Below are 23961 nucleotides of genomic sequence, written 5' to 3'. Positions count from 1 at the left end.
TTAAATTTAACATTTCAAACAATAATGATAATTTTCTAAAAGAATCGTTTCAATTATTTCATAACTAATTTTTCCGAGGATGCTTGCTATATTTAATATCGATAAAATGCCTCGAAGAATTTCCTCCCCCTATGAAACACTTGATAAATATCTTTCACAATCTCCAAACGAATCCTCGTCCGTTTCTTGCCAGATCTCAATAAAGAAACTCGCCGTGGAGAAGAAGTACGATAAGTTACAGTCGATGGTAACGAAGAAAGCTTTCTTTAATTAAAATGAATACGACAGCCGCAGAGCCACGCCTTAATCAATCGTTCGTTCGCTGCGCAAGCGAGTTTCGATGGGACAACAAAAGAATTTAATGAAATTACAGGCAACAACTCTTCTTTACATACCTGTCGTGAAAACAACAATTGATCCCCTCTTTAATGAATTAAAAGGAGAATCGATCATTCAGACGAAAACACCCTTGACGACGAACCTTTTTTTAACCACGTTGATTATGTTGTGCTTCTTATTCGCAATACTTAATATAGAAAGTTATAGTTTTGTACAATAAGTTTTTTGTTTATAAAAATAAAATATTCGATCCTTGAATATTGGATATCATTGAGACATTCTCTTGTGCATTAGATTTTCTCTTTGTAAGCACAGACTTTGTTTATCTATTACAAGAAATCTACTTTAGTTTAAATAAAATATTCTTTTTATCTTCGTGGAATTGGAATTATTTATTAACGTAAGCAATTATTTGTTATACAGAATGTCTCTTATAAGCGAAACTGGAATAGAAAAATTTGAATGCTTTTAAACATTAAACATCGAAGAATTTTAATGAACATTAAAGAACTTTACATATTTATAAAAATTTGAAAATTTTTAATGAAATCTTTTAAATAAATACAGGATTCGAGGAACGTAAACATGTAAATGAAATTACAAATAATTATATTCATTATGAGTAATAGATAATTACAATTAAAAATTTTACATCCAAGAAATTATTCTTCTCAAGAAACGTAATATTTCGCGTTGAAAAAAGATATCTCGAAGCACAAATACGATATTCGTCATTTTAATACGGAGCATCGGGTTTAAGGATTCTATTTCTTCAGTGTTCTGGAAATAATACGGGGGGAGGTTACGTCATGTGAACCATTTCCATGAAATGTTTAACTTCAAACATAGTTTTAAATTTCCTTTCTGGTCGAAAATAGAAAATAGAAATGTGTAAGAGTCCATATAGGGAAGTCGGTCAATATTTTAACGATCTCGAAAGAAAGCTAGGCCAACGTGTACAAGTACCTTGTATTTTCTTTTCTCTCAAAAGAACTGCATGTAACTTCTTTCTTTAGAATCGAATCAATGCTTACCAAATTGCTTTAAATATCAAATCATGAATAAAAAGTTGTTTACCGTTCCAAAGATATATGTTAGATATATATCCTGTGTAAATATAGTTTAAGTTTATTATATATGTATCTTATATTTCGTGCATTCCAATTAAGATAACATTTTTACATCTGTTGATAAAATATTTCATTCCCTTTCTGAATGATGGAAAAAAATATTAAAAGTGATGTTATTGACTTAACAATTTTTAATATAGTTTGATAAAGTTTGATAAAACATTTTTTCAATTTCAATCTTTAACAAATTTTTATTTCTTTGTTAATTTTAATATTTATATAAATACATATTTTAACATAATTTTAAACATAATTTTTATTTATGTCGTTAAATAACCAATTAATATGTAATAATCTTTCACAAGATATAGCAAACATTTTTACCAGATTACAAAGAGAAATTTAAAGAAAACTGGTTCGAGAGGAAAGAAATTTTGATAATGCAATCACATTGGAACAACAATTCACATTTTCGAGGAACGATAGCGTCGTCAGAAAACGTGATACTCGAAAATCAACTTACGATACTTGGCAGGGAGCCCCGATCTCTCCATCCGACTCTTTCTACCGGCGGCAGTTAAAAGTTGAACAACCAGCAGCGTAATTCGCAGGGGACGGCTGTCCCCAAACTCGTGTAATATCCACGTACTTACCTATCCTCGTGTCCTCCGCTTTCAAATTCTCCCCGAGCAGGTCTCCCAGAACGGTCGAATCGTGCGAAGTATGTTTTATGAAAGTTTTTCCTTCCCATAATCTCGTGCTATCTCCTTCCCCCAATCCTCTTTCACGCCCGTTGTGCAACACTTCGCGATTTTTTCCTTTCTTCGTAAAATATTCCCTCGTTCGGGCTACTTCTTTGCACCCCCGATTGCCACTTCTTTCCGTCCCACTGGTCTTCGTCGATGAGTTGACTCTTACTGAACTAAATGGCTGGATCCTCCTTGTCGCAGGCTTTACTCCAATCGTTTGGATTCGTTCTTTGAATTAATTTTTATGCTTTCTTTCGAAATTGCCACGACTCGACATCACGATATATCTGAGATTTTGTTGTTCACTCGATATCAAACGAGATAAATCGAATTAGATTTTCAAATAAAACACATACGTCGTTATACAATATGTTGAGCTAGAAATAAATTGTGTAGAATTGAATTAAAGAATAGAAGAATTTTTTTTACAATAAAACAGGTTGTGTACCTTTCATTGATTTTTCGAATAATTGGAAAGAAAAAAAGGAGTAATAAAAAAAAAAACGAAGAAGAGGGAAGAAAAGGATCGTCCTTTGTTCGAATAAAGTCCTCGAAACTCTTCTTCAGCGCTTCTCTGCTTCATTTCGAAAATATTACCGGCATAAAAGTTTCCCGATAAAAAGGATCCACGCAGGGATCAACTTAAAATAAATGAAATTTTTATTGTAGAGAAAGTTTGCCGAAGATCGAAATAAATGTCGGGGGAATATAGTTGCCGAACTATCTCCCGTTTGTTTTAACTTTTATTCGATGTTGATTGCAACGGAATATCGCAAGAACCGCAGAAATGTCGAATCGAAAAAAAGAACAAGATTTTATAGAAAAAAGAAAAGTCATCCATTTTATCCCAAACGAATAAATTGAAAAAATATATTTCATTTCGTTTTACATTTGGCCGCCGTAAAATTTTTATAATCCTATCCGGATTATACTGGAATGATCAAAAACTGAATTATCGAATTATTAAATTTTCTTTTTAATTTTTGTTCAGTAGAATAAAGTTTTCCCTAATAAAATATTCGTTGTATCTTTTATGTTATTATGAATTCGAAATATTACATTTTCAAATCTTCTATTTCTTCTAATTATCCTCCGTTTTAAAGTAAAATTGGTAAATTGAATCAATAGATTTTGAAGAAACTTATAATTAATCTCTCTATAAGTTATGAGTAGAATAAAATTTTGAATAAAAATTCGCATCAAACTTCAATCTAATCTTAAGATTAGCACGCGTTATTAAATCGAATTCGAGTCGAATAGAATATTTTCTGTCGAAACGATCCTGGCTCGAATCGCAATATCGAATCAAATTTAACCATTTTTAAATTTCTCAGGAATCCGAAATAGGTTCTTATATCAAATTTGTCATTTTCGATTTCTCGAAATCCTTGCACCTATTTTTCACCCTCTCTTCCCCCATATCGTGCACAACCCTCGGGGTGCCGATCGATGATTTTCGGCGAATCTCGATTGCACCGAAGATTGATCGCGAAACGTCAAAGATTCCGCCTGGCGAAAAGATCCAATCCACCGGGAAACGTCCAGATCCAATCTGTTGGGATACTGTGGAATTAGATTGTAATCCCCGTGAGCCGATGTTAATCTCTCTGACCGGCATCGCCAACCTTTTTAATCACTTTATGCGATCCGAATCAGCAAATTCTTGTTCTGTTTCACGAGACTCAATCGTATCGAATCGCTGTTTCTTAACAATTATAAAATTTAAAAATTTGGAGGAAGAGAGGCAATGCAATAACAATTGATCGGTGTGTATACAAGTACAAGATGACTTCAGTTTGGTGATATTAATGTTAATTCGATATTGCAGATTTATTTTGTATGATCTTTGTAGAAATCTAAGAATAGTATAATTCGTTTATTTTACTATATCTTCTGATGTTGTGAAAATTGAAGTACTTGATGAGAACGCACATACATTATTCAGAATTTGATACATTTGCGATAAAATTGTATTTTATAAAGAAATTATATTTTGTTATGAAATATGTGTTTATTTTAAATTTAATGCAGATTGATACAATTGCATAAAATATTGTATTATAATTTACATCAAAAATATCGATTTTCCATCAAAACATAAAAAATATTTAATTAATAAATCTACAAGTTTTCAAAAAGTTTTGCTTTTACTTTATTAACTTGTTCATCTTCGTCTAACTTCAAGAAGAATATTTTTAAAACTTATCGCGCAAAATAAATGACTTGCTACATTTTCTTTTTAAAAACAAATTTGATTAAAAATATTCTTGTTGATGATTATTGATCTTTCATCAACGAGCAACAAAATCATAAATAAGCAAATGATTAAGTAACCAAGCTTAAGAAGAAACCACTCATCGATCCATCTTCATATCCATCACTGACCGCGATATTTCATCCCCCGAGTTCAACTAGCTGCCAATTTGTTTTCCCAACAGCAAGGGCTAACCGGTGCATAAATATTCCATAAGGTAGATCGGTTGTGGCACGAACGGCTTAAAAACAGGTCGTATACACGAAGGACGAGGAACGAAACAAATTGCACCTCGGTCGCCACCGAGCGAGATATTCCGGGTCGAAATGTAAATTTCAGCTGTGTTCTGGAAACCGCGGTGTCCCTCGGCCCCAACGTTCGTGGAAAAAGGCACGGAGGATCGCCAAGAAATAAAGGGGGACGCGTCGGCTGTATAAGGAGGAGGCGAAAGGCTGGAAGGGAATCGAGAAAGACAAACAAGGACGACGACGAGGGGGCGAGTTGGACGAGGAAAAAGATGGAAAGGGAGTTAGAAGGGGTGGAGGTTAAGACGCATGGGGGTGTGAGGTGGCCGGAGAGTTATGTGGCGACAAGCCGACAACCCCTTAGCACCGAGTGACAAATACGAGGCGCTCGCTGCCTTTTCTGCCTTTTCGCGACACTGAGCTCGCTTGTCCGTGGAAAAGAGCGGAAAAGGAAGGGGGGAGCACGCTTTTTTCCAACCCGCGGTGAGTCACTCAAGCATCGAGTTAGAGCTGCGAGTGACACACACACACACACACACACACCCCCTCCTCCGACTTGTCTATAACCGATCCGCGAACTTTTCCTCCCCCTTTCGAGCTTACTCTTTCTTCCCGCATTCACATCTTCTCGCTTGAGGAGTTGGATAGCGCGGAATAAACCGGCTGCCAGTTATTTCGGTGGGGCGAGATTGGACCAAGGTGTTCCGTGGACGATATTATTGTTATTTATCTGGACGATTTTTCGAGGAGGAAGAAGTACGGTTGGTTGTCAGACTCAGACGGGAATATTCGTGACTTTGAAACTGAGTAAGCTTGGAGGAGGAATATTTCGTGGTGGGCGAAGGTGGAAATTCGCAGAGGAATGGGGCGGAGATGTCTTGCAATGTTGCTGGTGTCGCTGCCGGTGGTGCGGTTTATGGAGTTGAAAGATTTTAAAGGGGTTCTTTGGAATCGGCCAAGCAGATGTATAATAAAGCAAAATCGGAATGTACTATGCGGTGCAGTGGCTGAAGTTTCGTGCTGTAACGTTCTACTTGGTTGCCAGATTGGTCTCGTTATTTCGAGATACGAGAAGTGAGCCTGGTTTGCAAATGATGTGCTTATGTATGTGATAAATATGTTATAAATATAAATATCGTTATTTTATTTTATATTTTTTAATATCGAAAAGAATTATTAATTTAGTGTTTATGAATGGCAGATTGATATAATGTGTAAGATTATTAAGATGTTACGAATATATATAAAGACATTTCCATATCTATCCTTACATTTTTTTTCTCTTATCAAGAATTTGTTATCAACTAATGTTTTTGTGCAATTGATAATATTATAATTGGTTATATTTCTATTAAAGACAAAATTCAGTTTTCACCATGCATTCGCTTCTGCCAAGGAGTTAATTAGGATCCTTTACTACAACGCTATATATCTAATTATTCAAGAAAACAGATCCTTGAATGATGCTTTATATATCTACGGTAATGAGAAACTATAATTATATATAAGAAGATATTTAGATAAGATTTTATTATTTTTGCTCGAAATCAATATTGTAAATATTTTTAATTATTAAAATGCTCAAATATCGAATTATTCCTTTCATTAAATTTTTTACATTTTAAAATTCTCTTGATCTCAATGATTCTCTTTGACCAATTATAAATACTCTATTTAAAATTTCATAATGCGAAATTATTTACAGCATCCAAATCCAATATCCAAACAGATAAGCTCAAAAATTATTCCTAAAAACTACGCTCAACTTCTTTTATCATTAATATCTCAAACACAAGCCATCGTATACGTAAGTTTTCAAGGAGTAACACGACAGAAGGGAAGCGTCCTATTTCTCGAAACATAAACCTAAAAGAAGATGCATTAAGATGCCTGGAGAAGATAGCATTACGATCTTCACCGGTATAATTTCAACGTAAGGAAAGAAAATAATCGTTAAAACCAAATTCTCTCCTCTTCCTCCCATCCTTCTCTCGTTTATCCATTTATTTCTACGATGGTATGACAGCGAACGTACTTCCCTCTGGCGGTAAACAATTTAATTGTCGTGCAAGATTAATCGCCCACGCTGGAATTAATAAGAGGAATGCGCTTATTTCTAGTAGGAAGCAGAGCACGTAATTAATGAGAAGGCTTAATGTGTTCTGACAAACCTTGCCTGTCCACCACACTTATGACGACCACGGCCATGACGATCAAGCAGATGGAAATCCTAGGGGGCAGGGACAAAGGAAACTCCATAGTCAGCCGTGGCGACGTTAGGGGGTGATTACGCAAAATGCTTAATAATAGTGCGAGCAACCAGCTCTTCTCGCCTTGTTACGTCATCGCCATTACTTCTGCCTTGGTTCTTCTTCTGGTATGCGATAAAATTCTCGCCGACGATGACAGTTTGTTTCGTAAAAACGCCCTGTCACTGGTTGTGTGGATGATCGTGAGGGAGAAATTGCTCTGTCATCTCGAATATGTTTAATTTGGTAATATTGAAATGGTGTGATATGGTGACGTTTTTTTTTTTTTTTTTTTTTTTTATAAGGATTTGTCATGGCTCAAAGTAATTGAAGGATATGTCGAGATTAATTTTTAATGGAGAGAATGTATTATTGTTTTGTGTTTAATGAAAAATACATGTGTTATCAAGACACATTAATGTTATTTTCGAATGCAAGGGATGAAAGGAAAATAATATTTTATGAGTTCAGGAAGGAGTTGTACATGATGTTATACATTCGTTAGGAAAATGAAACAGGTCAAAAAATATGAAGAGGGAACATCATAAAGTTTACGAGATTAAGAAAAACTATAGGATTTTAGTAAAAAAATATTAGAGCAACAATTTGATTTTTTTTTTTTTTGTATCCAAAAATTCAATAAGTACATATTCTCATTTTTCTAGCAAATGTACAATTTGTGAAAGATTAAAATATAATTGATCATATATTATGTATCTTCACTATGTTCCTTGTAGGAAAAAAATTTAATTAATATATAAATATCACATTACATTACACTTATAACAATTCACATGAACAATTATATTAAGGGCACAAATACATTGTCATCGTCTCGATTTTTTTTCGCAAAATGCTAGAATAGATATCAAAAAACGTTACTTATAAGATAAAGTGAAGATTAATCGAATGAGAGGGCAAAAACTCTGAGAAGAATCTCAGAAAGAGATAGATAATTGAATTAACGCATTCTCATTGCGAAGGTTTCTCGCGCTGAAAACGATGGACGGATCTTGAGAGTCAGTAACATTTTCTATAATGATCGTTGAAAAGAATTTAATCCCAGTTTCGATTGTCGTCCACTTCGACGAACGATGAACGAGCAAGAAATTAGGACAGAGCTTTCGGTGTCGATCTTTGTTTCCCTTTCCCATTTTTCTCTTTCTCTCTCTCTTTCCCTCTGTCCCTTTTTGTTCCAAGAAGTTTGTATGTCTCCGTGTCAACTTCATAAAAGACAATTTATCGGTCGACAAAATGGAGGGCACGGCACGACCGATCGACACTCGAGGAAAGGTCAAGTGAATGCAGTTAATACTTTTCACTACATACACGAGTTATTCGCATCTACTCTCCTTTCGAGTTGTTTACGTGGGTAATCTTAATCGGTGGAAGAAAGAAGCCGGCCCGTTTCGAGAGGTCGAAAGCAGGTTGAGTGCGAGACAAAGGGAGAGAAAGGGAGGGAACTTAGCGGTAGCATGAAAAGCACTAGACCAAAGCTATTGGCCACTCGGGCTTGACTCGTCGCATGCTGTGGAATCAATTTTTTAAGCGAATAAACGCCGATGGCCGAGATGTTTCGGTGTCCACGATGAAAAATGGCAAGGCAAGGCAAGGCACGTTGGGTTTACCAGAGGAAAATGATAAATATCTGGCCAGTTTATGAACTTGTAGCCACAATTTATGTGAACTGTGCTTCTTAGGGAACGAGAATAACTCATTAAAATTATTTTGTAGTTATTCTCTGATATTACATTGTTCATCTCTAATTTGAATATTATACGTAAATATGAATCTTATAATATATAAGATGATTGATTTCTAAACAAGATTTTGATAAATGAAAAATAAATATAAATATAATAACTTGAAACTAATTAAAAGAAATCACAAATGTAAAACTAATTAATTCATTAATGTCTTCTTTACAAAATGTAAATATGTTATAGTATTAAAATATAATACTATTAAAATCGATTGATTTATCAGTTCAAATTGAATTTATTAATTGATAATTAATTTCAAACAATTTAATATTTACAGATAATTAGAGAACTTAAAAAAAGAACTTGTCGATAAATATTTTTATAAAATAAAATATTTTTATTTTAAAAATAAATTCTAGAGGACTAAAAGATGGTTAATAGTACTTGTAATCCTTCCTAGTACCATCACCATCAAACTCACCCTCGTTTAGTCCTATAGCGTCTAACTCAGGGAGCACACCTGACCTGGTGATATCGATCAACGACCACCTCGTGTATGGATGCCGTACGATAACTTTTCTCGTCTACTATTTATCATTTTAACGATGGTGGAAGGGTGGGTAAGGTGAACAGGGACATACAATCCCTGAAAATCAAGCTGAAATAACGGGAATAGTTTTTCGTGCTCTTTCATGTGGAAACAGTTCTGGAGGGACTGATGACAATTATACATGTTTCGAATAGCGTTATATATTGTTCCATGTTTTAAGTTTTTATTTATATTGAATGAAATTCCTAGGGAAAAATATTCGATGAAATAAATTAAAATAGCATACGATAAATGTAAAAATTTTGAAAATTATTTCATCGATAGTAAAATGGACGTATCGATAATATAATACCTATTGTCAGTCTGAAAAAATAGCAATGCACCAGAAAACTGAAAAGTTTTAATCCCAATATGTGTAATAATTCTCTAATTTCGAGATAACTTATTTTCTTAGTAATCTCGTCGTAAGTAATATAATTTAGAAGGAAAAGAAATTTGATAAGAATTTTTTTATTAATTACATAATAAAGTTGATCATTTTCACTTTAACGTAACGTTTTCATTTTTTCTCGTTAACTTAACGAAGCACATGTTATTTCATCATTCCTGCAATATACATTATTAACTATGATATATAGAAAGCATTTTAATAATTCTATTAATTATAATAAAAGGAATTATCAAAATTAGATACATTTTATAATTATATATATATAATTTACTAATTGATTGAAATCTCTATTTTAAATCTCTATTCATACATATCTATATATAATTGAAATACATAATACATAAAAAATATTAGAAGACATTGACAACACAAAAATTTTTAGACTTCTCCAAAGTGTATTGAATAAAGGATGTTTAATTTGAATTAAGTATTTTATTTAATAGGAAACTTTATACGATCGTGAATCTTGGACTAAAGGGTAACACGAGCATAATCGGCATAATCTCGAATTAGCATGAATTACATAATGATGTTGCGTGTATCTATTACCGATTGTTATGGTACTAAAACATGAATAACATATTAAAATAATCCGATTTAGTCAACAGAACAATTTGATATTATCGGCGGCAATAACCTGGAACTTGTGATTACAAATTTAACGGAGCTGACAAAGTATAATTACCCTGTTTGTCGCTCGACTGACACATTGTTCAACGTTTCGATCATTGTTATTAATACGCCGATCGATAGAAGTCGAAATATCATAGAGGTATGACAAAAGTGAACTGTAATTGCAGGCGAAAGTGTATTTTCGATTTGTCTTATAAATTATAAATAAAGTCGAAGCTACGGAGTAAATTTATGTAAGTTTGAATACAGATATTCATAAAATAAAATAATAATTAAATAAAAAAAAAAAGAAGAAAAATGTTTTTTACCTTTATCGATTTAGCATCTTCAACATACCATTAATAAAATCGTTATAAGCTATATTTTTCCAGAAATAAACACATCTATCACAAAATATATGTTAAAACTCCATTAAACTCTATTGAAATTAAGAAAACTTTAAACCGCTATAACTCCGAAGATAATGACTTTTAATCAACGATTCAAAGATCATTAGAAGCGCGGGATCTTGCCCTTTAAAACGCTTTTTGATTTATCACGATACGACTTCCGGTTCCCGAGATATCGTCGTGTAAAGAAAAAGGTAATTTTTAATCGTTTAATATCTCCGTCCTTATTGCTTATTCGGACCTCTCGCTTGCACCTCGTCTCGCTGACCTATCCCAAACTGCAGACAAGTGGCAGACGCGATTCCTGGAAGAAGATAGTACGCATTTCCAGGAAAAAATGTAGGTCGCGGTCCATTCATAAATTTTGAACCGTCTTAAGTACTATGGAAACTTTGAATCCTTATATCTCGGCAACCGTTTAAGATATCGAGATAAAACAAAAAGGGATTTCAATGGTATGGTTTCTTCTATTTCTTAAGAGTGTTTTGATGAAAAAATTTCCAATTTATTTTCACGCTTTTTAAATAACAAATCGAAGTTTCATTGATATTTGAGATTTGAGATTGTAATTATATCTGTTAAAGTATATAAAATATATAAAAATTTAAATTTACATTTTAATTTACATTTAAATTTATATTTAATTATCCTTCTTTACATAATACGAAGAAAATAATTTACAATGATCTTTTTCAGATTAAAATCATTTTTTAAGATAAATCCTAAGATAAATTCCCTACAAAAGCCTATTATATCCCATATACCATGTATATTTTATAACAACACGAAACAATAACAATGAAAAAGAAACGCGATGGAAAATTCTATATGCATGATCGACAGTTATTAAAATAACAATATAATTATGTTGATTTTCATTGATAATTATATGCAGAAAAAGATGCGAGCATGGATAGGCTTGCACGTGCAATTACTCGTTGCGGACGCATTTTCGCTGATTTTATCGTTTGTACAGCAGACAGGGACAGTGGACCCACATTATTAGCTCGACAAATAATCCCTGCGGATTTCGCAGTGACAAATTATCTAGGACGAAAAGCAGTTTATTCGAATAGGTACACCGTGTCCGTTGGTATTTGCAAACGCGTTATCCCCAGCATCCCCATAACGATCACGAACTCGAATGGACCATTGAGATCTTTCTGTTTGCGGTGGATCGATAATCGGTTTCTCTCTGATTTTTTCATTTTTTCTTTCTTCCTTTTTTTCCTCTTTTTTTTTCAGTTCCGTGTCTCTCTCCTATTTTTTCACATATCAAACATTCGATAAAGCCATGCGATCTCTATCCAGCTCTCTTCCTCCGTATACCATATATCAACACGTTTCGTGCCCATGCGGATTACACTTCATTTTATTTGTGATAAATAAAGTGAAATCCGACGCAGATTACTTGCATCGAAAGGTACAATGGAAAATAATTTCTCTTTGCTCTATTCAGAGAAAGCTTTAGTGGATGGGAAAATGCTGGAAAATATCGCTAAATGCTATAGTACCGTGTGTGCGCTTGCGTATCAAAATATACTCTCGTGATAAGATTTCTAAAATTTTTAAATTTTTTTTAGCAAGCAACCTTCAGAAAGAATAATTTTGCGAAAAGAGGATTTTTATATTCGTCTTTTAACGTAAATTTATTTGGCGATGAAGATGCTTAAAAGCATCACGAGAAATTTATTGCAGAGAAGATAATTAATTAATGCCTGTCCGGTTTAACAGATGAAGTTTTTTTATAATATTTAGAATGAAATATCTAGAAATATTCAAGAATTACATTTGTCATATTCCAAAAATTTCATACAATTCTACCAAAGATATAAATTTATATTGAGAAATATCTTTAAAAAAAATAGCAGTTTTCTCTTTAATTAAAATATTCCGTCACATATATCTGCATTTTCGCCATTTCCTTTGTGCCACGCTTTCCAGGATAAATAAACCAGACTGTTTCTATATTTTCTAAAAAAAAAAAATTTAAATCCTTTACTCAAACATTTAACAAAATTTCTCTCTGTTAATCCCAACAGATCCCGAAAATTATCATATCATCGTGGCCTCGAGAGGATGGATATCAAAATTCCTATGAAACTACAGATCGTCTTTAATGAACCGATTGTTTCATCCAACCATACCGAGCCCGGCGGAAACCGCATTAACCAGATTCTTTGGCGCGTAGCCACGCTGCGAGAGAGTTGAAGCAAAAATTCGGGCCACAAGGATACCGGGCATAAACGTAAACCAAATCAAGTACGGGCGAGCGAGCCGAATGGAAAGTGGACACTGCTATTTCCAGGTGTATTCTTCATTGTCTCGGTCGATAAATCCGATTATTCCTGCGCGCGTTCATCGACTCGGAATAATTCTCGTTACGGATTAAAGAAGGAACAAAAAAAAAGAAAAAAGTAAAAAGGGAGGAGGCCAAGCTAAAACGACGAGAGGAGAAAAAGAGACGAATGTTGAGGAATGGACGGGGGGGAGAAAATCAAGGAAAAACGAGATGGAATGACACGAGGGAATTAACATGCAACGAGTTGTTTTCCATGCTCGGCTTCCGCCTCGTATTTAAACAGACCGACATTTTGATACGCACCTAGACCTGAGAACTTTCTTGTTTCTGCGTCTTAACGTTCGTCTCTTGACTATTCCCCATCCCTCTCCTGTCAACGTTTAGATTTTCGCCCCGTAAAAACACGTGACTCTTTGAGAGAAAAGCGTTGGCAGCAGAGATGGCCGACGCTGGCAAAGAAACTGCGAACACTTTATAACGGAGTGCCAGCTTAAACGACGAGGAAATTTCATGAAATTTGCGCTACCGTAGCAAGACACGTCTTAAGAATTTTTCACCTCGCGAAGAGCGTTTTCAACTTATGACTAACGGGTTAATGGCTTTTGCGTAAAATTTAAAATTCGTCTTCGTTCATTGTTCAATCTGGTGGATCGGCTTTGCTTCGTGAAGTTAAATGTTGATACAAATTTTGTGCGGATTAATAGTTAGAAAAGAAAATTGTTATAATTATTCTGTTCTTTTTAATTTCCTAATATTTCGTATACTTTCACGTATTTACAAATATATTCAACTGTAATCCCAATCAAATAATAAAAAATTAAAAATCGATAACAATTAATACCGAAAGTAAATTAATATTTCCATAAATTGAATACATTAATGCATAAATTTGTTCGTAATACAAATTTTTATTCGTATGTTTTCCATCCCAAACATTCTTGGAACATCATTTTAACTTTTTAGATACAGGAAATTAATATTAAGATAAATCTCAATATTTTCAAGAAACTAATCGTAATCACAATGATAAATTCTATTGCAGAGTTCACACAATGGAAAATACAATCGCGTGAAACAATGAATCCATATGTCGGGCCCTCGACGCCATCAACAACGAGCGCGGGTCAAAGCAAAAGGGTTAAGTAACTCGAGCAAAGATTTCCTCGTCTGGAGAGCGTAAACTTCCCTTATTTAAACGTGACAAATCACCCAGCACGTAGCGTGGTAAAAGTAACACGGTTTGTTACATTTAATATACGCTCTTTGTTTTTCATCCATTCCTGTCGATGGAGTTGAACGTACTGCAATCCGATGACCCATTTCTTGTCAACGATTCCCAGTAGCGAGACAAAAAAGGGGGGGAGGAAAAAAAAAAGTGTGGATAGGAAAAAAAAACGATGGTGTATACGTCAAAAAATTGCCGACACTTTTTCACCAAGGATTATCGTCGATTTTTCAACACGACTTCGATACAAACGCGCTTACAACGGCCGATACTCGTTAACGTGTATGATAGATATATCCACACGAGAGAGAGAGAGAGAGAGAGAGAGAGAGAGAGTCGTTCCCGCGAAAGGAACTCGCAATTACGCGGCGGTACGATCACTTTGAAAGAAACTGGATCCCATACAAAGGGGGAAACTATACCGAGAAAAGAGAAATGGATTGACACACATACAGGGAATCCTGTTGGAAGAAGATAATCTTCGAAACTCGTTAAGCCCTTTGAACCGAGCCATGATAAGAATTGTATTTCCTTGCACTTCGAGTGGCAACGAGAAAATACTTCTTTGAAAGAAATAATTTTTTGGCGATTTGAGGGGAAATCTTCCGGGTTGATAGATTTGATTATTATTTTTCGTTCTTCGTTGTGAATTATATTTTTTTTATCACGAGGATAATGTGTGATTTGAATTTGTTTAAATGTATTGTATTTAAGTATCGTTCGAAAATTTTTCGAATGGGTAAGAATCAAATAAAATATCATATTTTATTCTGATTGTTGAAATTTACGTTGAGAAAAATCTATTTTTTTTTTTATCAAATATTTCAAGAATGAATATATGAACATATAAAATAACGTAAATAGAATTTTGTAACTAAAAAAGAGTTTTCCCTAGTATGGCTATTCAAATATACTATTTTCATGAAACTTTTTAAAATATTTCATTCATATATTTAATAAATTTTTTTTCATCGGTGTAATGAAAATGAAAAATGACATTCTATAATTCTTAAAGTGATCAAAATCATAAATTATTGTACAATTATTATCAAAAATTAATGAAATTTTTACTAGAATTTTGCTACTATCAAAGTATAAAAAAAATATTAAAAAAATAAATTTATACTATAAATATTTTAATAAATTATAAAATTTCATTACTTTTTGTTATATACATGGAATACATGTATGGCAGAAAAACACTGAAAGGAAATTAAAAAATAATTTGTGCCGCAATCAGCCGTGTAAATAAACGCGAATGAAGTAACTTCATTCCCAGTACATTAATATTTATGACTTTGAATTGCTGTGTATCTCTATCAGAAATTATTATTTCATTTATGTCGCAATTGTGGTTATTATTTTCTTCTAAACCTAACTTTTAACGCATTTAAACAAACAATATATATTAATGAACGACACGTAGGATATTTCAAATGAATTTTAACTTTTCGTTTCACATTTTTATAAAATGAAACGTACAATTATGCAAATTGTATTGTACACAAATTAAACTCAACGTTCAGATACTTATACAACAATAAAAATTAATAACTTTGTAAATATTTTATAAATTTTTTATATTTTATTTGCGACCAACATTCTAAAAACTTGTTAATCATTACAAAATTAATACTATTTATGTTTAAACGTCTACCAATTAACTTCAAAACTGAAATAAAACTGAACATCCACGCACACGAATAACATCAACGCCAATATCTCGTACACGGAATAAAAATAAAAATAAATCGATTTATCAATTACCAAATTCAATATAAATAATAAAATCATTCCCTCAACAAATCCAATCCTCCTCACCATCCATGACGTGCCCCACGTAATCCAATTAATCACTATTCACGCCACGTGAATCTAATCGCTACGCCCGAAAAAGAGCTTCATTATCCGAACGCCGAATTACTTCCAACAATCGAAACCCCCCCGCACCGCCCCACCGAACCGGCTAGCTTGCTCCTAAACAATCGAACTGGTGCCCGCGTGAAATCTGATTTGCGCTTGTCCGAAAATGTATGCAGATATAAACGGCCGTTAATCGGATACAAACGACGGATTAACGAGCGATCGTGCGCGCATTTTCACGGTTCGATCATTCCCCCGGCCAAAAATCCCTCGATAATTGCAAACCACTCGACTCGAGTACCTTAGCCCTGTCAGCGATTTTTCACCATTGATGGGATAAAGTAAAACGGGAAAAATGACGAAACAAGGCGAGTAGACGCGTGTAATCGCGACGCGGTCGAGGATATAACGATAATGGCACTAGATGCGCCACGAGATATCGAATATTGTAGAAATTTGCGGATGGAAATTTCGATCGAAATTTGGAATAAAATTGAAACGGTCGAAAATGAAAAGGATAATGATAATCTATCTAATCTTTGATCGATTCATGTGATTCAGAGAATTTTCTATGATCGACCAATCGATCATTTTATTCATAATCATAATTCATCTGTTGTTTCATTCCAAGCACTCGTCAATAGTAATTTCATGTATTTAATCGTTTGTTTGTTTTAATTTTAATTTTTAGGCAATATTTTATTTTCATTATCTCCATTAATACTACTTCCTTTCTCTCCTTCTTTCTCGTTGTTCCACCACCAATTAAAGACATTCCAAACATTCTTCGATTAATTCGTAAAATCATTTTCACAATAATAAATTCATTTTCAAAATAATAATTTTACCTTCATCCTCAATAATATTATTTCCAATTACAGGCAAGTATTTATTCATAAAATTTTAGTTGGTTGTTTGAATTTTAATTTTCAATGCTATATTTCAACGACTCCCACCCTCAACGATACTACTTTCTCCCTCGCTCTGTCCCTACTCTCTCGATTCCACCGTCAACTACAGACGGCATTTTGGCTTCGTTGGCCTGCTGTTGTCACTTGTCGCCTTGGTCGAAAGGTCGGCCACCTCCATCCCTTTGAAACTTCCATTCCACGCTCCTCTGATCATCTTCACCACCCCCTCATCCCTCAGACATTCGCTGTCGTAACAGCCCTAGCCACGTTTCCGTTTATGCTTATGCTTTATGGTAGTTTCATATTAAATTTATGACATCCCAAACAGTTTTACGATCTCGAAGTTATGTAAATGCCTCTACAGATTTACGCTCGAAAATGAAATTAAAATCCGAATAGCTTTTCGCGTTGTTTATATCGTCGATGTACGGATAAAGCTCCGAAAGGTTTTTCGTGGGATGAGATAAAATAAGGTCGAATTGGAAGGACCAGACTCAGGCCGAATCCGAGGGCCATCGAGAAATTAGATGGCCAATGGTCTAAGTGATAAAATAATGCTACTTTAAAACAATTCCATCCGATTGATTTTAAGGGTGGCCGGTGGAATGGAAAACGATAATTGAAAAATGGCGAATTGAAACGGCGATTTACGTTCAGCTTCTTGTAAATCAATATACGTAGTGATAATACGTGAAATGATGAAATTAAAAGCACTTTTACAAAATTATGGTTTAAATTTTTCCAAAATCTTATTTTAATAATCTTCATTCAAGTTTTTTTTCAATTCTTCAACTTTGCCAGTAAATAGAAATAAAAAAAATATATGATTGTACAATCTTAACTACTTTTATTTGTGATTCTCAGCGCTAAGTACGTAAATCCAATTCCACCGTTAGCTCGACGTCTATTAAAGTTTTGCGATTGTCGTCACGAGTCCAACGTAAGAGAAGTTTACACCCTCGTAAAATTCTCTGGGATCATAGTAAATTTTCCATGGAAACATTTACGAATCATAAATAGCAGGAAGCAAACCGAACCGAATACCCGGTGAAATCTATTTGACAAAAAGTTCCACGAATCTTTTAAAATCTTCATCACTTGTAGAGATAGAAAACGAATCAGCACTCGAAAGAAAGAATATTAAAATTAAAATTAAAAATTCTAAAGAAAAAAAAAAGAAAAAAAAATAAGAAGAAGAAAATTCAAAAAAATTGTAAAAAAATTGCCAAAAAGTGAAAATTACATTCCGTATAATATCTGATCCAATTCGTTTATTCGAAAATTCATTAAAACTTGACCGAAAGCAGCTAAACGTGCAATGCTTTTCGAAAACCATTGAATCGTTAAAATTGTTATTGTCAGTATCGTTAAAATTGTTATTGTCAGTGAGAATGCGGATCGTTTCACGGATTGAACAAAATGCTAATTGGTCGGTATCGAAACATTTGAAAAAGGAAGGGGGAGGTAAAAAACACTATGCGTGAAATGGCCGGAAACGTGATTGTTCCAAAACCACCTGACCTTTTTGCGTCGTCACATGTCGACCAGAGCGTGTTAACATTGTTGTTTTGAGCGCTTGCCGAGCGAAAACCACGGCTATCAGGTATTTAAAACGAATTTAACCGGGATCCGAGTCGTTCATTAGCGCGAACGGTCCGGATAAAACGAACAAGCTACGGCCACAATGGACGAGCTGCAGGAAATGATGGTGATGAGTTTTAAAATGCTCCAATTACCATTCATTTTCCCCCAACGTGTCCCTCTTTCCTCTCTTCGCGAGCCTGTCTCGTTTTCCACTTTTTCGGCGTACGATTTAACTCTCCAAGGACAGGCGATAAGTCTACCGCATCTTTATTGTATTTCGCTTATCTTGATACGAAACGATTTAGAGGATACGGTGAAATTCCATTAAACGATTCGTCGAGGATGTGTCTGTGCGATGTGTGCAGTAATTATAAAATGTGACATGATAAATTCGATGATTGTATTCTGTGAATTTATTCTTTGTTTTATTATTTTCAAAGTGAATTTCGTGCAGATTCGAATTTTTAATGAAAATATCTCGTTCTATCTTTTCGCGATTAATTGAATTAAAGAAGGAAAATTTTTGTAACATATAGATCGTTGAATTAAATAATTCAATATTTGTATTTTATAAATAAGTTGAATAATTTGAGTTGAATATTATAGGTATTAATTATGGATTAATCGAAAAATATTCATTTGATGAAAGTAACGAGGATGAAATTAAAGCCTTTCGAATAAAATAATACGTAAATGATAATAAAAATCAATATATTTTTCATTTATTACAAAGATAAAAATTGTGACAAAACATTTCCATTGAACTTAATACTTTAATGATACTTTAATAAAACTAATCTTTCTTTAAAATATAAAAAGAATCTCACAAATATTTATATTTAATTTCTTATCATACTTTTATCACTGAAAGTCATTGAAAACTTATCATTACCTTTATCATTTCTTCCGCCATTTATTTGTAATTCAAACGTATTTTCTAAGTTTCTAAGTTTACAAGAATCTGTCTAAAGTTACAAGAAACCCAAGCAAGCGAGACAAGAAAGGATCTGCTTTCTCGTTAGTTTCGTAGCTCAATATCCGACACTACCTTAGTCGATGACATTAAACATCTTAACACATTCAAAAGTGCATCAAAAATCGTTTTTAATGTAATTTAACACATATTGAACGCAAAGAAAAAAAAGTCAGATATATAGAAAACTTTTCTTTGTCTTTTTACGTCCAGAAAAATTCATATCGATAGAACATGAATTTCTATCATCTTCATGATACATTGCATCATTGACATTGGATTAAAAGCTTCGTCATAATTAATTCACATTGAAAAGAAGAATCATAATCAGTTTCTTTGACTCTTCTTTTTTTTTTACTTTTTTTCTTTGAGCAATTCAATGAAATAAAATTGTCACCAGTGAAAATTTTGCCTGCAATTTTATTTAGATTCGATCGAACGAGCATATATGGGGCAATGCGTTTAAATTCGACGTGTCCTCTTAATTGGTCAGCACGGTTGATACGCGAACGTTCGCGTTAGAAATTATGGTAATGCAACCGGCTTTATGGGAATTTGAATATTTAATTACGGAGTTATTATGTAACCCTTATCAAATAGATTGGCTTTTTATAAAACGATTTCGTAGCTCGTATAAAATAATTCTTTGGGGTTATTGAGAGGAACTTATTAAGGCTCGGCAAAATAGATTTTCGAATTAATTTTTAAAGCGATTGATTTTTAATTTAATTCAATTTTAAGTTTCAATGATTCTCGTTTATTTGTGAATATTGTTATTTCATTGAAAAATAAATATACATTCTACTTTTTTGAAACGAAATTACAGTTAAATTAAACATATCAAAAATTGTTGAAATGTTCATTGTATTAAAATAAAGAATAATAAATATCTTCGAATAAAACAATTGGTGAAAATTTGGAATTCTAAAATTCTTTTAAAAATTTTTCATGCTTTCTAAATATTCAATTTATATAAAATTGAAACTCAAAATAAAAAGCGTAATATAAATTTTAAAAAATCACAGTATAGTATACCCACACTTACAATTTTCAATTCTCTGAATCTTTTGACTTCGAACTTCTCGATGTTTTTCCACGTATATTAGATACCAAATAATAATAATAATAATAATAATAATAATAATAATAATAATCTACCAATATCAATAAACAACGATAACTGTTTGAACATATCAAATCACAAATTTTCTAAACACGTATTTTCCAAATTTATCTTACATAAATTTCGCATTTATCTTACACAAATTTTGCACAATATATGCACTGCACATCTTCGTACAAACTTCAAACTAGACAAACACATCGTCTATTTACAACAAACTCGTTACATCATACACTCCTGTTTGCAACAAACTGTTAACATCACTATTACACCCGCACACGAAACTCTTAACATCGAGTGACCATGCATTGTGACAAACTCGTCGTCACATCGTCGACGATTTGCCGGACAATTTCGTGCCGTAAATATCCTCATTGTAATTCCACGCCTAATGCGCGTATTGCCAAACTAAGCGGTTAAACGTGTACTTTACGCAATTTACCGCCGTGACACGGCGGCAGAAGAAAGGGGGTGGATCTCTGGTAGGTAGGTAAAGGGGTGGGGAAGTCTAAACTGCCGAGACTTTACGCGGCCGTACGTACGTGCACCTGTATCTACGTACACGCGTACATTCACCGACTTTGTTGCCGAGCTGAGAAAGTGCTTGCATCCGTACTAAACAGCGCCAACAGCAGCTACGGCTGGTGGAACAGTTTAGTTATGCAAATAGTAAACTTCGGCCAAGGTAGGGTGAAATGAGGTACCGGCAAGAAGAGGCTGGAACTTGCCTCCCCTTGGGAACGACCGTTTACTTCCACGCGTCAAAATTCCTCTTCATCAAAGTTTCCACGCGGGACGTACGCACCCACGACGGATATTAATTGCGGTCGGCGATTAACGAAGATTGGTCGGGATTAAATACTTTGGCACAAGGTGAAGTAAAGGCGATGGACTGTGCATATTTTGGAATAAGAGAAGACTTTTTAGAGTGGAGAGTTAAAGGGTTGATAACATTGTTTAAGTTTTATCGTCTTTTCAGTCGATCTTTACTTCAATAAATTTTATTAATTGGTTATAAACATTTTATTTCGATAAAATTTTTTTTCACGTTTTTGTATTTAGATAAGTATCGCATTTTGTGTGATAAATATAATGAAGAAATGTAAAATATGAAATATATATTTGAAAATTTTCTGATCGACATCGATTATTAATGTATAAACAAGAAATATTGTATGAAGATTTTCGAGATTAATTGTACCTTAAGAATAATTCCTTGTCAAAAAATCAATATTTTCCATCAACTTATTTAAATAAGCTGAACAAATATATTTCATCTTTTATAAATCTTACGTTTGCCAGTGATGAATCACAGCGATGACTCACCAATTCAAATATTGTTTACCCAATAACTCTGTTCCCGTTGAAGGAAGTGGGCGTTTCGCTTTTGATAGTGATTCTTGTTCGGCAGGAGGTCCTTCGATCTCCAGAGACTTACCCCTCGGATGAAGAGAGAATATTTCCTTGTCGATACTCTTTTCGCCACGAAACCGTTACGAATTCCACCCGTTTGTTAAGTCAACCCTCAGGATGTTTCGTGTCGCCTTTTGTAACTGAACTTGAAGAATTGTTGAACATTTGTTGTGCACCCTATGGAGAAACTGCTAGGGTTTCATTGCACCCCCTGTCATGCTTGGAGAGACTTCAACGACGTCGATTTATTAGTAGTTGTTTGTAGTTACTTTTATGCTTGAACAGTGTTATTATAAAGAATGATTATAAAATATAAATTTTAAGTAAGATAAATTAATAAATTATGATGAGAAAAGAAATATTTGAAATCTATATTGAAATTTAAATTTAATCGTTTCAATTTAGTTAATAGATTGTAAATAAAAACTAAAATTAAAACAGAAGATATTTAAGATATTAGGAATATTAAGAATAGAAAATAAATGAAAATAATTTAAAAAACTAGAATTCTTCGTAAAGAATTCTTTTTACCAAACTGATAGTTAAAAAATAAACGTAAGATACAAAGCGAAATATAAATTGAAATAAATGTAAAAGAAATCCGTTCCATTTGAACATATAAGAAGGAAGAAAACGAATTCTTTTCTTACCAAGCAAAGGAGAAATAAACGATAGTTATCGTGTAACCTGCAAAGCAAGTTGTACAAACACAGAAAGACTTCCGTTGGAACGAAATATTGCATATTAAACAACAAAGTTAAGATGCGTATCTCTAAATTTAATGTTTATATAGTTCAAATAACGACACAATACATTCTCGTACAAACAAGCCACGCAAATCTCCACCGTTTCCTAAATAATATACACCATTTGCTGAAACACGCATAATACACGATATCAAGTTAATCTAATAATAAAATGATCGACAAAAAAATCGAGACAAGAGAATAGAATTGCTCGACGAAAAGAAAATTACTTCTTTATCTTGACAAAAAAATGCTCATCACACAAAGAAATAGTAATAATAATTTCTATAAGATATCATAAAAGATAAGAGAGGAAACCGAAAAGCAGAAACATGAAAAAAAGCTAAATATTAGAAAAATGAACAAACTGATACTGAGCTCATACCCGATTGCAGCTTACTTTAAATTTCCAAAATGGTGTCTCGTTCACCTTTCCAATTTAAAGCTATAGAATCCACCCAGAATGCAAAAAAAATGGTTAATCAAATATTATCAACTACTACAGTCATATTGATATTATTATAATAAAAAAAAACTAGAAATTTAAAAGATATTTAATTAAATTGATTGAAATTTTAAACTATCTATTTTTTGCTATGTATGGCCCATTACTCTTTTATAAAGAATGCCAGGATACATCAATCCAAGTATTAAAAAGTGTATCATCTAGTTTAAAGAAACAACGTTCACTATTACAAAAAATGCTTTACGCTTCTACCAAAGAAAAAAATTAATAACAGCAGGATGCGTATCACTCGAAGCTATGCAACATATATTCGAAATATTATATTATATCTAAAAAAGCGCGAGAAAATAACATTCGGACACCCGGTACATCATATTAAGCAATCCGTTATTAAAAACAAACGAAATATACCAAATAAATAAATGGAAACATCAAAAGATGAAAAAAATGATAAAAAATGGACTAAAAAGGTTATCTTTCACGACAAAAGATAAGTGCGCCAGCAATGAATATCCAAAATTGTATAAATTGTGAAAAAAAAAAGTTAAGAGCTAAAAAAATTGCAGCGTTAAAAAAATGGTTAAAAAATGGGTATGAGAATGATAAATAAACGATAAAAGTGTAAAAACACATTTTAAGTTATGTTCTTCAGATAGAAAATCGAATTTTCCGCAGAAAATTCCGATAGATTTGGAAATTTCCGAGAAATGACGTCAATTCAAG

Source organism: Apis florea, unplaced genomic scaffold, assembly GCF_048593485.1.
Source record: "Apis florea isolate Af1SG1 unplaced genomic scaffold, ASM4859348v1 contig_3766_pilon, whole genome shotgun sequence".
Classification (NCBI taxonomy): Eukaryota; Metazoa; Arthropoda; class Insecta; order Hymenoptera; family Apidae; genus Apis; species Apis florea.
This window is presented reverse-complemented; position numbering follows the sequence as displayed.